We start from the raw sequence: 13791 nt of genomic DNA on the forward strand, positions 1-13791 counted from the left end.
GAAGAACTAGGTACATCAATATTATTTCGCTGAGAATCTTGCTCGATTCTCTTAGGGTGGCCTTCAAGATACAAAGGTTACTGAGTCATTCTACCAGTTCTAGTAGCCACTCTAATAGTATTATCATTTTTCTTACTATTCATTTCATCAAGCACTTCTTTTTGAGCTTTAAGTACTTGTTCTACTTGAGTGGTAACCATAGAAGCATGTTTGCTAACAAGTTTAAGTTCACCTCTAATATCAGCCATATAATCACCCAAGCGTTTAATCATAAAGGCATTCTGTTTTAATTGTCTACCAAAATAAGCATTAAAGTCATCTTGTTTAAACATAAAGTCGTCAAACTCATCCAAGCACTGACTAGCAATTTTAGTAGGAGGGACTTCAGCCTTATCATATCTATAGAGAGGATTTACCTTTACTACCTATGTCGGGATATCAGGAGGTTCTTCAGTAAATAAGTAATTGGGATCATATACTTCTTCAACAGGCGGTAAATTAAGACCATGTATTTCTTCAATAGGAGGTAAATTCTTAACATCTTCAGCTTTAATACCTTTTTCTTTCATAGATTTTGTTGCCTCTTGCATATCTTCGGGACTGAGAAATAGAACACCTCTCTTCTTCGGAGTTGGTTTAGGGATAGGCTCGGTAATTGGCTCTGGAACTGGCTCAGGTGGTGGCTCAGGAGGTGCCCAATTATTTTCATTTGCCAACATATTATTCAATAGAATTTCAGCTTCATCTGATGTTCTTTCCCTGAAAAGAGAACCAGCACAACTGTCCAGGAAATCTCTGGAAGCATCAGTTAGTCCATTATAAAAGATATCAAATATTTCAGGCTTCTTAAGAGGATGATCAAGCAAAGCATTAAGTAACTTGAGAAGCCTCCCCCAAGCTTGTGGGAGACTCTCTTCTTCAATTTGCACAAAGTTGTATATTTCCCTCAAGGCAGCTTGTTTCTTATGAGCAGGGAAATATTTAGCAGAGAAGTAATAAATCATATCCTAGGGACTTTGCACACAACCAGGATCAAGAGAATTAAACCATATCTTAGCATCACCCTTTAATGAGAACGGAAATATTTTGAGTAAATAAAGGTAGCGCGATCTCTCATTATTAGTAAACAGGGCAACTACATCATTTAACTTAGTAAGATGTGCCACAACAGTTTCAGATTCATAGCCATAAAAAGATCAGATTCAACCAAAGTAATTATATCTGGATTAAAAGAAAAATCATAATAATCCTTATCAGGAACACAGATAGGTGAAGTAGCAAAAGCAGGGTCGGGTGTCATCCTATCTCTAAGAGATTCTTTACTCCATTTAATCAGCAGCCTCTTAAGTTCATATCTATCCTGGCAAGCAAAAATAGCTGCAGAAGATTCAGCATCAAAAAGATAACCCTCAGGAATAGCAGGCATATTCTCGTCATCACTATCATCATCATATTCAGATTCAATAATTTCTCTTTCTCTAGACCTAGCAATTTGCTCATCAAGAAATTCACCAAGGGCATAGTATTATCAAGCATAGAAGTAGTTTCATCATAAGTATCATGCATAGCAGAAGTGGCATCATCAATAACATGCAACATATCAGAATCCATAACAGTAGTAGGTTTAGGTGTCGCTAGCTTACTCGTAACAGAAGGAGAATCTAGTGCAAGGCTAGATGGCAGTTCCTTACCTCCCCTCGTAGTAGAGGACAAAATAGTAGTTTGATCGTCTTTCAAGTTCTTCATAGTGTCCAGCAGATATAAATCCCAAGTGACTCAAAGAATAGAGCTATGCTCCCCGGCAATGGTGCCAGAAAAACGTCTTGATAACCCACAAGTATAGGGGATCGCAACAGTTTTCGAGGGTAGAGTATTCAACCCAAATTTATTGATTCGACACAAGGGGAGCCAAAGAATATTCTCAAGTATTAGCAGCTGAGTTGTCAATTCAACCACACCTGGAAACTTAGTATCTACAGCAAAGTGTTTAGTAGCAAAGTAATATGATAGTGGTGGTAACGGTAACAAAAGTAAAGACAGCAAAAGTAATGTTTTTGGTATTTTGTAGTGATTGTAACAGTAGCAACGAAAAAGTAAATAAGCGAGAACCAGTATATGGAAAACTCGTAGGCACCGGATTGGTGATGGATAATTATGTCGGATGCGGTTCATCATGTAATAGTCATAACATAGGGTGACACAGAACTAGCTCCAGTTCATCAATGTAATGTAGGCATGTATTCCGTATATAGTCATACGTGCTTATGGAAAAGAACTTGCATGACATCTTTTGTCCTACCCTCCCGTGGTAGCGGGGTCCTATTGGAAACTAAGGGATATTAAGGCCTCCTTTTAATAGAGAACCGGAACAAAGCATTAGCACAAAGTGAATACATGAACTCCTCAAACTATGGTCATCACCGGGAGTGGTCTCGATTATGTCACTTCGGGGTTGCCGGATAATAACACATAGTAGGTGACTATAGACTTGCAAGATAGGATCAAGAACACACATATATTCATGAAAACATAATAGGTTCAGATCTGAAATCATGGCACTCGGGCCCTAGTGACAAGCATTAAGCATAGCAAAGTCATAGCAACATCAATCTCAGAACATAGTGGATACTAGGGATCAAACCCTAACAAAACTAACTCGATTACATGATAAATCTCATCCAACCCATCACCGTCCAGCAAGCCTACGATGCAATTACTCACGCACGGCGGTGAGCATCATGAAATTGGTGATGGAGGATGGTTGATGATGACGACGGCGACGAATCCCCCTCTCCGGAGCCCCGAACGGACTCCAGATCAGCCCTCCCGAGAGAGATTAGGGCTTGGCGGTAGCTCCGTATCGTAAAACGCGATGATTTCTTCTCTCTGATTTTTTTCTCCCTGAAAGCCAATATATGGGGTTGGAGTTGGCGTCCGAGGGCCACCAGGGGGCCCACGAGGTAGGGCGCGCGCCCAGGGGGGCTTACCCCCCACCCTCGTGGACAGGGTGTGGGCCCCCTGGTCTTCATCTTTTGTGAGGATTTTTTATTGTTTTTTCTAAGGTGTTCCGTGGAGTTTCAGGTCATTCCGAGAACTTTTATTTTCTGCACATAATACAACACCATGGCAATTCTGCTGAAAACAGCGTCAGTCCGGGTTAGTTCCATTCAAATCATACAAGTTAGAGTCCAAACACAAGGGCAAAAGTGTTTGGAAAAGTAGATATGACGGAGACGTATCAGTGGGTCTATCCCCGCGGCATGTATCTGTTTTGCTTATGTCTTCAGCTTACCTTGTTGGGGGCGCCCCTCGGGCTGCATCATCCCCAAGCCGCTCGGGCCTGACCCAGTGGCGTGTGCCTTTCTCTGCATCTATCTAAGTTGATTTGCTTCTTCATGCTTAACCTACTTGAGATAATCGCCTGCTCGATTGACACCTACCTTTGGAGCCGCTCGCTCTGGCACGACGCTTGCGCATGGGTCCGTCCCTGCAACGTCGACAAATCTGAGTGGTCGAGCTCTGGCCGCAGCAGCCCCGCATAGTGCTACCTCACCAGGACCTCAGTGCCTCAATCACTCCCTCGGAGCAACCAATGGCTAGCTGGCAACCGTAATGGCAGTCCTTGTTTTCCTCGTGCTGGCGTACAGGATCCGCTTAAGGGATAGCGTGGGGGCGTCGTGAGCTCTCTCTCTCTCTCTCTCTCTCTCTCTCTCTCTCTCTCTCTCTCTCTCTCTCTCTCTCTCTCTTTCTCTCTCCCGTACGATCCGCTCGCATGTTAAAAGGGGGGCGTCTGAGCATCGTGACTCATGGGATCTTACTGGCTCTCCAGCCCTCACCCCCTGGCCTTGACCCACGGCATCGCGACCTGTCATACCAGCGGTGGCTGAGCTCGCTCGAGGGGCGGGACCTGAGGACGTAGAGCATGAAGGAAAGTGCAGGGAAGAGGGGAGAAGCTCACGAGGACCCAACCCAGCGACACCCCAGCTGCCGGCACGCAGGCTCGGCACCTTGCCAAAGAACTAATCCAAGCTCATGAGATAAGTCACGCCCCTGGAAAAGCTAAATCAACGTGACTCTAAACCCTCGCCTAGTGCGGCTCTGTCACGGCGACGTTGCCTTCCTTTCTTGCCCAGCGGAGGCTGCTTGAGCGCTAAAGGGGACCTCCCGAGCATCGCGCCTTGGGGGCTCTTACTGGACCTTGGGCCGCTCACCTCCTGGCCTTGACCACGGCATCGCGACCTGGCATACCAGCGATGGCTGAAGCCTGCCTGGGGACCAGCGCCTATCAGTGTAGAGCACCAAGCCCCCGTGAGGATAGAAAGGGGGAGCCGAGACAAGACAGGACAAGCATCTCGCGTCGCTCCATAATAAGGATAATATTCACGAAAGACAAGGCACGTGCTTACATACCCCCGTGGGGTGTTTCTTCGATTCCTCACAGGGAACAAAAGGTGCCAATCCTAAGGAATGCTAACTACGCGTGCCTCCATAGGAGACGCCATCATCAACAGTGGGCCGCCCAGCGCCGGCGCCAACACCATCCAGATCAGCGGCGTCGGCGGCCCATCGCGCGACGTGAGCTCGGGGGCTCGTAGCTGTCGTCGCTCATCTCCGGAGTCATGTAAAGCTCGGGAGAGTCGATGGACCCTCCGCTGCTACCAGAGGAGCTGCTGGGGAAGCGGTTGGCAGGCCTGGTCCTCACCACTTCGATGCCACGGCCGCCTTCCTTGGGGAAGCACTCCAGTCGGCATCCTTCCGCGTAGAAGACCTTGAAGAACATTGAGGAGGTGTGATCGTATTCAAGATGAATTACGAGGGCACCCCCTGTCCGGCAGACCTGGGCGATCTCGCCCCAGCCCCAGGTCATGTAGACTTTGCCCGGAGCGACAACATCGACCTCCGCTCTGGTCGCGAGGGTGCTGCAGTCAGCATGCTGCAGCCAGAGCTCCAGAGGCCCCCTCGACGGCATCTCAAAGGCGAAGGAGGGAGGAAGGCGGATCCAAGTGTTGGAAATATGCCCTAGAGGCAATAATAAATTAGTTATTATTATATTTCCTTGTTCATGATAATCGTTTATTACCCATGCTATAATTGTATTGATAGGAAACTCACATACATGTGTGGGTACATAGACAACACCATGTCCCTAGTAAGCCTCTAGTTAACTAGCTCGTTGATCAACAGATGGTTACGGTTTCCTGACCATGGACATTGGATGTCGTTGATAACGGGATCACATCATTAGAAGAATGATGTGATGGACAAGACCCAATCCTAAGCCTAGCACAAAGATCGTAGTTCGTATGCTAAAGCTTTTCTAATGTCAAGTATCATTTCCTTAGACCATGAGATTGTGCAACTCCCGGATACCGTAGGAATGCTTTGGGTGTACCAAACGTCACAACATAACTGGGTGGCTATAAAGGTGCACTACAGGTATCTCCAAAAGTGTCTGTTGGGTTGGCACGAATCGAGACTGGGATTTGTCACTCCGTGTGACGGAGAGGTATCTCTGGGCCCACTCGGTAGGACATCATCATAATGTGCACAATGTGATCAAAGAGTTGATCGTGGGATGATGTGTTACGGAACGAGAAAAGAGACTTGCCGGTAACGAGATTGAACAAGGTATCGGTATACCGACGATCGAATCTCGGGCAAGTACAATACCGCTAGACAAAGGGAATTGTATACGGGATTGATTGAGTCCTTGACATCGTGGTTCATCCGATGAGATCATCGTGGAACATGTGGGATCCAACATGGGTATCCAGATCCCGCTGTTGGTTATTGACCAGAGAACGTCTCGGTCATGTCTACATGTCTCCCGAACCCGTAGGGTCTACACACTTAAGGTTCGATGACACTAGGGTTATAAAGGAAGTTTGTATGTGGTTACCAAATGATGTTCGGAGTCCCGGATGAGATCCCGGACGTCACGAGGAGTTCCGGAATGGTCCGGAGGTAAAGATTTATATATGGGAAGTCCTATTTTGGTCACTGGAAAAGTTTCGGGTTTTATCGGTAATGTACCGGGACCACCGGAAGGGTCCCGGGGGTCCACCAAGTGGGGCCACCATCCCCGGACTGCAGCATGGGCCAAGTGTGGGAGGGGACCAGCCCCTGGTGGGCTGGTGCGCCCCCCCCCCCCCACAAGGGCCCAAGGCGCCTAGGGTTTGGGGAGGGGGCACCCCGCCTTGCTTGGGGGGCAAGTTTCCCCCTCTCCCCCCCTTGGCCGCCCCCTTAGATGGGATCTAGGGCTGGCCGCCGCCCCTAGGGGCTGGAAACCTAGGTGGGGGCGCAGCCCCCTCTCCCCCTATATATAGTGGAGGCATAGGAGCAGCCCAACACACGAAGTTCTTCTCCTGTTGGCGCAGCCCTACCTCTCTTTCTCCTCATATCTCGCGGTGCTTGGCGAAGCCCTGCTGGATCACCATGCTCCTCCACCACCACCACGTCGTTGTGCTGCTGCTGGATGGAGTCTTCGTCAACCTCTCCCTCTCTCCTTGCTGGATCAAGGCATGGGAGACGTCACCGGGTTGTACGTGTGTTGAACACGGAGGTGCCGTCCGTTCGGCACTAGGATCTCCGGTGATTTGGATCATGACGAGTACGACTCCTTCAACCCCGTTCTCTTGAACGCTTCCGCTTAGCGATCTACAAGGGTATGTAGATGCACTGTCCTTCCCCTCGTTGCTGGTTTCTCCATAGATAGATCTTGGTGACACATAGGAAAATTTTGAATTTCTGCTACGTTACCCAAAACCAAGAGCATGGAGGCATAGAGGCGTGAAGCACAAGCTTGCGAGAAGAGCCCTCGGCATGGATCCCAGGGGCGACGACGCGCACCGCCGTGACTCGTCGGCGTCGACGGCGGCGCCGGCGGTGCCGCTCGGCATCTTATCCTCCAGGGCCCTCGGCTTGGGCGTACATGGGCAGCGGAAACCCAGGCGGCGGTCATTCGTACCAGGGCCTCGACGTCTCCTGCCACGCAACCACATCGCGACAGCCGGGGACCGGCCGTTTCTTCGGCGGAAGCGGGTCGGGACCCTCTCGGGGGGCTTTCCCCTTATCTTCCGCTGAAAACTAGTGGATCGGCGCCATTGGCATGAAGTGGAGCAAGGGCAAGGAAGAAAGAGTGAAGCAGAAAGAGATGGACTGCGGGGGGCTCTCGCTCGTCCGTACTTATAGCCCGGAGGAGGCCAACCTCCGCCTCCATGATCTCAGGTAATCATGACTCATTTCTGCATGCGGGGACTTGTCAAGTCGAGCAATTGCCGGGAGAGCGTGGGGAAGAGGAGGCGCCCACGTCCAATCAACCGCCATGCGGCGCCCAAGGCCGCAGGCTGATGGGGCCCGCGGCGCTCCGCTCTTTCCCCTTCGCTTCTCCGCTAAGCCAAGTCTAAGCGCGCCTTGGGCCCGGGGGCTACTATCAGCGTCCTGGGAACGGGGGTCCCCAAACTTGCCTGCCTCGGCCTGCGGCGTGGCTTGATTGGTGGCCTAGTACGGCCCATCTTCATCAACGCAAGGCTCAAGACCCTCGCGAGGGGCCAAGCCTCGTGGGGCGGACAACACGAGGCTTCCTCAGGAGCGGCCTCGCCAGGCAGGCTCGCGAGGAGGCGGAGAGATCAAGGCAGGGGTACCTCACGAGGTACCCGTGATGCAAGCCGTGACGATCGAGACCAGGCGGGCACCGGCCTGCGCCGGCCTGCGCAGTGTCCTTGTTTCCTCTTTGGTGCAAAGGGGGCAAGCGCAGGCGTGGAGTACCGAGGCATCAGACAAAGGTTGCCATTTCAATGCAACGAGACCAAGACCAGCAGAGCGGCAGGATGGAGGTCACCGTGGATCCCAAGACGGCGTCATCGCCAGTGCCTTTGGCAGCCGAAGACCAACTTTAGTCAGGATAACTTGTACTAGATGTTCCCCTTCAAAATGGCCGTTGTTGGCGCCCTTCCCGCTCAATATTTGGGAAGAGGACCAGGGCCTCTATAAATAGGCTATCCATCCATCTAGGGCAGGAGATCGAGTCATCATCAGATAGAGAGGCGATCGAGCTCATCCAAGTAGTTCATCGCACCAGCTCAAGAACACCTCTCACGAGGCTGTTCATCCTTTGTACTGTTCATCATCAACCCCTGAGGCAATCCACCACACCACACACTGGAGTAGGGTATTACACCACAATGGTGGCCCGAACCAGTATAAATCTTGTGTCCCTCGTGTTGTTCATCATTTTTAGCTTAGATTCTCACAAGGTGATCAGATGCGGATAGGTAGGGGGAAGATCTTCGCGTGCACCCCAGAGTTCGAACCTTAAGGGCCTGCCGGAACCCAACATCCGACATCCCGGGAACTACTTTCTGTGATGTGCTACCTTCCAATTTGAGATAAGGTACAATTACCTCATCAAGTTCCACTTTTCCCCCACTCACTTCTTTCGAGAGAAACTCTTTCTCTAGAAAGGACCCATTCTTGGCAACAAAGATCTTTCCCTCAAATCTATGGTAGAAAAGGTATACCCAATGGTCTATTTAGAGTATCTTATGAAGACGCACTTCCCTGCTTTAGGTTCGAGCTTATTAGGTTGAAGCCTCTTGACATAAGCGTCGCATCCCCAAACTTTAAGAAACGACAGCTTAGGTTTCTTGCCAAATCACAACTCATACAGTGTCATCTCAATGAATTTAGATGGTGCCCTATTTAAAGTGAATGCGGTTGTCGCTAATGCATAACCCAAAACGATAGTGGCAAATGGGTAATAAACATCATAGAACGCACCATATCCAATAGAGTATGATTACGATGTTCGGATACACCATTATTCTATGGTGTTCCAGATGGCGTGAGTTGTGAAACAATTCCACATTGTCTTAAATGCATACCAAACTCGTAACTCAGATATTCACCTCCAGGATTAGATCGTAGAAACTTTATTTTCTTGTTATAACAATTCTCCACTTCACTCTGAAATTCCTTGAACTTTTCAAATGTTTTAGACTTGTGTTTCATTTAGTAAATATACTCATATCTACTCAAATCATCTATGAAGGTAAGAAAATAACGATATCCACCGCGTTCTTCAACACTCATCAAACCGCAAACATCGGTATATATTATTTCCAATAAGTCACTAGCTCGCTCAATTATTTCGGAGAACAGAGTTTTAGTCATCTTGCGCATGAGGCATGGTTCACGTGTCTCAAATGATTCATAATCAAGAGATTCCAATAGTCCATCAGCATGGAGTTTCTTCATGCGCTTTACACCAATATGACCTAAGCAGCAGTGCCACAAATATGTGGTACTATCATGATTAACTTTGCATCTTTTGGCATCAATATTATGAATATGTGTATCACTATGATCGAGACTCAACAAAAATAAACCATTCATAAGGGGCGCATGACCATAAAAGATATTACTCATATAAATAGAACAACCATTATTCTCTAACTTAAATGAATAAACGTCTCACAATAAACAAGATCCAGATATAATGTTCATGCTCAGCGCATGCACCAAATAACAATTATTTAGGTTTAAAACTAATCCTGAAGGTAGATGCGGAGTTAGCATGCCGACGGCGATCACGTCAACCTTGGAACCATTTGCGATATGCATTGTCACCTTGTCCTTTGCCAGTATTCGTTTATTCTGTAGCTCCTGTTTCGAGTTACAAATATTAGCAACCGAACCAGTATCAAATACCCAGGCGCTACTATGAGCAGTAGTAAGGTACACATCAATAACATGTATATCAAATATACCTTTGTTGACGTTGCCAGCCTTCTTATCTGCCAAGTACTTGGGGCAGTTCCGCCTCCGGTGACCATTCCCCTTGCAGTAGAAGCACCCAGTCTCAGGTTTGGGTCCAGCCTTGGGTTTCTTCACGGGAGCGGCAACTGTCTTGCCATTCTTCTTGAAGTTCCCTTTATTTCACTTGCCTTTCTTGAAAATAGTGGTGTTTCTAACCATCAACACTTGATGCTCCTTCTTGATTTCTACCTCCGCGGCCTTAAGCATCACGAAGAGCTCAGGAATCGTTTTCTCCATCCCTTGCATTATGTAGTTCATCACAAAGCCCTTATAGCTTGGTGGCAGTGATTGGAGAACTCTGTCAATGACCGTGTCATCTGGAAGATTAACTCCCGATTGACTCAAGCAGATGTGAAACCCAGAAATTCCGAGTATATGCTACTACCAGAACTCTTCTCCTCCATCTTGCAGCTAAAGTACTTGTCGAGGTGTCATACCTCTCAACACGGGCATGAGCTTGAAATACCAATTTCAGCTCCTAGAACATATCATATGCTCCATGGTGCTCAAAACGTCTTTGGAGCCTTGGTTCTAAGCCGTAAAGCATGGTGCACTGAACTATCAAGTAGTCATCAGAATGTGTCTGCCAGATGTTCACAACGTCCACAGACGACGCTGGAGGGGGTGCGGCACCTAGCGGTGCATCAAGGACTTAAGCCTTCTGTGCAACAACTAGGGTAATCTTCAAGTTACGGACCCACTCTGCATAGTTGCTTCCATCATCTTTCAACTTAGCTTTCTCTAGGAACACATTAAAATTCAGGGGAACTACAACGCGGGCCATTAATCTACGACACAAATTTTGCAAAGATAATTAAGACTAAGTTCATGATAATTAGTTCAGATAATCAAATTACTAATGAACTCCCACTTAAATCAACATCCCTCAAGTTGTCTAAATGATACATGATCCAAATCAACTAACCCATGTCCGATCATCACGTGAGATGGGGCAGTCATCAATGGTGAACATCTTCATGTTGATCATATCTACTATATGACTCATGTTTGACCTTTCGGTCTCCTGTATTCCAAGGCCATGTCTGTACATGCTAGGCTCGTCAAGTTTAACCCATGTATTCTGCATGTGTAAAACTGACGTACACCCGTTGTATGCAAACGTAGAGTCTATCACACCCGATCATCACAAGGTGCTTCGAAATGAGGAGCTTTTGTAATGATGCATACTTAGGGAGAACACAATTTTTTGAAATTAAGTGAAGGGGTCATCTCAGAATGCTACCGTCATCGTAAGCAAAATAAGATGCATAAAAAGATAAACATCACATGCAATCAATATGTGACATGATATGGCCATTATCATCTCGTGCCTTTGATCTTCATCTCCAAAGCACCGACATGATCTCCATTGTCACCGGCATGACACCACGATCTCCATCATCATGTCTCACGTGGTCGTCTCGCCAACTATTGCTTCTACAACTATTACTAACGCATAGTGATAAAGTAAAGCAATTATATGACGATTAATAAGTTAAAGACAACCCTATGGCTCCTGCCGGTTGCCGAACTCATCGACATGCAAGTTGTGAACCTATTACAAGACACGATCTCATACATCAACATATATCACATCACATTTTTGGCCATACGACATCACACCATGCCCTACAAAAACAAGTTAGACGTCCTCTATTGTGTTGTTGCAATTTTTACGTGGCTGCTATGGGCAACTAGCAAGAACCTTTCTTGCCTATGCAAAGCCACAACTGTGATAATCAAGTTTCCATTTAACCTTCTACAAGGACCTCCTTCGTCAAATGAGATTCAACTAAAGTAGAAGAGACAGACACCCGCTAGCCACCTTATGCAAAACAAGTTGCATGTCAGTCGGTGGAACCGGTCTCATGTGTGAGGACATGTAAAGTTGGTCCAAGACGCTTCATCCCACAATACTGCCAAATCCAAATAAGACAGAGAGATAAGCAATTTGAGCATCAACGCCCACAACTCTTTGTGTTCTACTCGTGCATATACATCTACGCATAAACCTAGCTCATGATGCCACTGATGAGGAACGAAGCATGAATCCTACGTACACCCAAGTTCTATCTAGGAGAAGCATAGTAACAAGAGGGGAGAGTGTATCTACATACCCTCGCGGACCGTCAAGAGGAAGCATATATCACGCGGTTGATGTAGTCATAGTCGTCACGATCCAATCGCGATGCAAACCGATGAAGTACTGAACGGACGGCACCTCCGCGTTCAGCACACGTACGACACGATGAAATTTCCTCCTCCTTGATCTAGCAAGCAAGGAAGGAGAAGTAGATGGGATTGTCGACAGCACGACGGCGTGACGGTGATGGTGGTGGAGTGATTCAGCAGAGCTATGCAGAGCGCTACCGAAACAACGAAGACGAAGAGTTACGAAGTAACAGGAGGGAGAGAGAGAGAGAGAGAGGGAGGGAGAGAGAGAGAGGCCAAGGGCTTTTGTATACCCTTGGGGATGCCCCTTACCCTCTATATGTAGGTGGAGGGGCGTGGTGGCCAGCCCTCCAAGCCCTAGGGTTGGCGCACCAAGGGGGAGGAGTTAGACTCCTAGTCCAATTCCCTCCTTTCCATACACAGGTGGACTTTCCACCTTTCCCAGCCACATGGGCCTTGAGGGACTTGTGCGCCTGACCCAATAAGGCCAGGGCGCCTCCCCTTAGTCCATGCTGACCCTTGGGACGTGGTGGAACCCTTGGTGGAATTCTGGACTCCTCCGGATGTTTCCAAAACCTTCTGGAAGCTTCCCCGTACAATACCGAAAAAACTGAATCTTTTTTCGAAACCCTGAAAGCTACTTTCCACATATAAATCTTTACCTCCGGACCATACCGGAGCTCCTCGTGACGTCCTGGATCTCATCTGGGCTCCAAACAACATTTGGTCACCAACATGCATATCCCAACATTACTCTAGCGTCACCGAACGTTAAGCGTGCGGACCCTACGGGTTCGAGAATCATGTAGACATGACCGAGACACCTCTCCGGTCAATAATAAATAGCGGAACCTGGATGCTCATATTGGTTCCTACATATTCGACGAAAATCTTTTATCGGCTGAACCACGATGTCAAGGATTCGGTTAATCCCGTATGCAATTCCCTTTATCCAGCGATATGTTACTTGCCCGAGATTCAATCGTCGGTATCTCCATACCTAGTTCAATCTCATTATCGGCAAGTCTCTTTACGAATTCCGTAATACAAGATCGTGTGACTAAACTCGTTAATCACATGCTTGCAAGCTTCTTGTGGTGCTGTATTACCGAGAGGGCCCAGAGATATCTCTCTATCACACAGAGCGACAAATCCCAGTCTTAATCCATGCAACCCAACAAACACCTTCGTAAATACCTATAGAGCACCTTTATGAGCACCCAGTTATGAAGTGATGTTTCATAGCACACAAAGTATTCCTCCGGTATCCGGGAGTGGCATGATCTCATGGTCCAAGGAAGTGATACTTGACATGAAGAAAGCTGTAGCAAATAAACTCAAGTGATACGATCGAATGCTAAGGGGTGGGTCTTGTCCATCACATCATTCTCCTAATGATGTGATCCATTATGAAATGACAACTCATGTCTATGGTTAGGAAACCTTAACCATCTTTTATCAACGAGCTAGTATAGTAGAGGCTCACTAGGGGCATAGTATTTGTTTATGTATTCACACATGTATTTAAGTTTCCGATCAATAAAATTCTAGCATGAATAATAAACCTTTATCATGAACAAGGAAATATGATAATAACCAATTTATTATTGCCTCTAATGCATATTTCCAAAAGTAGTGCCATCGAGCTGAGGGAAATCATGCTTGGGCCGCTTCGCGTAGTAGATGTTGTGGCGCTCGCACTCTGTAGGTGAAGGGGCCCCGGTGATCAGCAGCGGGGGAGGGGGGCGTGGTCGACGAGTCTTGCGAACGGAAGCTGCGTCGCGCTGTCCGTATAGAGGGGGG

This window comes from Triticum dicoccoides, chromosome 6B (genome assembly GCF_002162155.2).
Source record: "Triticum dicoccoides isolate Atlit2015 ecotype Zavitan chromosome 6B, WEW_v2.0, whole genome shotgun sequence".
Classification (NCBI taxonomy): domain Eukaryota; kingdom Viridiplantae; phylum Streptophyta; class Magnoliopsida; order Poales; family Poaceae; genus Triticum; species Triticum dicoccoides.